A 2,532-nucleotide genomic window follows, 5' to 3' on the forward strand; every position below is an offset into this window, starting at 1 on the left:
ATATATATATATATATATTTATATATGTATGTATGTATGTATGTGTGTACACACACACACAACAATAACATACAACAATATTAATATTACACATATAATATTAAATGTTATATTCATTTCTAGTTCATGTACATTTACTTGATATTCTACTTGATAATTGATCATATATTACACTAATACATTAATAACAGAATTTAATGTTATTTTATATATTACATATATGTTAATATTAATAATTAATTAATAATCAAATCATAAAAATAATAATTGTATTATTAGTATTAAATATTTGTTTTATATATTATTTTACATCATGCTAATTTACTTGATAATAAATAATAATAAAATATAAAACAAAAATAATAATAATAAATATATTAATGATAAAATAATACTACATTCATACATAAAAATAATTATGATCCTTAAGTAATAATTAAGATCCTGGAATAAAATTGTGACATGCAAAGGTGACATTCAGCCATAAAATCTGTAAGTGTATACGTGTTATTGATTTTATTCCTTGGCATACCATGTCTGTATGACAATCAACAAGAGTAATTTATTTAATAAAGCGGACTGGAATGTTAACGAGAGCCTTTCACACCTCACCTGTTGTTTGAGATCTTGAATGGCTTCTAGACAGGCTTCCTTCTCTGACTCTGCAAGCTCAAGTAAATCTGGGTCATTATCTGAAATGAGACACAGATGCAAATGAAATGCCACCCTACAGAGCTTTTCATTTCCAGCACACCTTCCCCACTTAACTACCTGTCAACAAGTCCTGCGTGTCCTCCAACTCCTTCTGTTTCTCCTCTAACTCTCTGGTTTTCTGGACCAAAGGCCCAAGCACAGAGAGGTCAGTCCTTTTCATTTGCACATCCTCATCATCCAGTGTATTGAGGGACTGCAAGCATGTGTTATACTGCCTTTCCTTCTTCTTTAGATAGTCATGTAAAGACTTCTTGTTGAAGATCTCCTCCACAGACAGTATTTTAGTGACCATCACAGACTGGGATGTGTGAAAGGCTCGTTGAGCGTGTGGTATTGTGCTGTTAACAGTCCTGTGAACAGCTGGACATCTGCATTCTGATCCTCTAAAGACTCCTGCGTGTGTTGTGATTGACCTGAACAGTGTCCCATTCAGCAACTGCTGGCCTGCACATGAAAGACTCTTACTAAAGCACAGCCTTCGCCACTCAAGTGCTGTATTTAAAGGGAGCACTTGAAGGCAAATAAAAGCATTTACCATATAAACGGGCTTCCAACCATAGCAACTTTATTGCTGCCTACAGTTGACCTCTATGAACCACAACGTTCACATGTGCTGCAGAGACTGCATTGCCTAAAAAGTAAATGTTAAATTCTTTGAAAGTTTATCACGGTCAACACGGAACACATAAACATATGTGTTTACTGTACTTCCGGAGGAAATGTCTGTGTAAAAAAATAAAAATAAAATAAAATAAAATAAAATAAAATAAAATAAAATAAAATAAAATTAAATTAAATTAAATTAAATTAAATTAAATTAAATTAAAATTAAATTAAATGTGTATTTATTTCGTAAACATGCCAATAGAGTTTTAATAAATTAAAACTATTTTATTCATAATTATTTTTGTCATTTACATTGTATTTACATAAACGCTTTTTATGTAAACAATAGATTTTTTTCTAAATCAAGATGATGTGATTATCTGAGTATTTCCTGTGTTCTTTTAAGGTAAACATTACATTCATACATTTTATTTCATTTATGATATATTTTTATAAATTTTTACATATTTTATTTAAACAATATATTAATATAATATTTTATTTTATATTTGACAGTCTTCTATTTGTAAAATAACCTAGTCATTAAAAAGTATTTGTTTATAATGTAGAAATACTAGAATAAATTCCAAAAGGTGTAAAATCAAGACAAATTGCACATAACCAGGCGACAGTACCACATAAAACCAGTAGATGGTAATATTGCCAAACATATTTATTTTAGAAAAATCATGACGTTCATGTTTAAAAATGAATTTATATTCTTTTTAAATAAATGCATTTTATATAAACAATATACTGATCGAATGTTTTTAAATCAAGGCCATCTACTATTTATAAAATGATGTAATTATTAACAATATTTTACAATAAAGAATTTATTAGAATAAATTCCCATTGAAAACAATGCAAAAATGCACATACTCCAGCGACACTGTCACCTGAAACCAATAGATGGCAATATTGCTAAAGTATAAAAAGTGTACAAAAGTTTACACTGGAAGATAATCAGTTACATGTTTTATTTTTGAGGCCAAACAATAGGAATATATACAATGAAAATAAGAATGGCAAAAGTGTTTCTATCATGGAAGTCATTATACTTTTCTCATGGGTGAATTGTTACACAGTTGCAGTTGTTTTATGTTTTGTCAATGTTTAGGACGTTGTTGATGTTGCATAATAATCCAGACACTGCAGATTTCCATCTGGAGGAGCGCTAGGCCAGAATGAACATCTCCAACTCTTCTGGTC

General features: G+C 29.3%; 1 pseudogene; it reads right to left on the reverse strand.

Moving 5' to 3' along the window:
* LOC107597676 (uncharacterized) overlaps positions 1–1,328 on the reverse strand; it is a 6,642-nt pseudogene extending 5,314 nt beyond the window's left edge.
* Between the last annotated feature and the right edge of the window lie 1,204 nt (positions 1,329–2,532).

The sequence above is a fragment of the Sinocyclocheilus grahami genome, unplaced genomic scaffold (genome assembly GCF_001515645.1).
Source record: "Sinocyclocheilus grahami isolate Dianchi unplaced genomic scaffold, SAMN03320097.WGS_v1.1 scaffold234.1, whole genome shotgun sequence".
Lineage (NCBI taxonomy): Eukaryota > Metazoa > Chordata > Actinopteri > Cypriniformes > Cyprinidae > Sinocyclocheilus > Sinocyclocheilus grahami.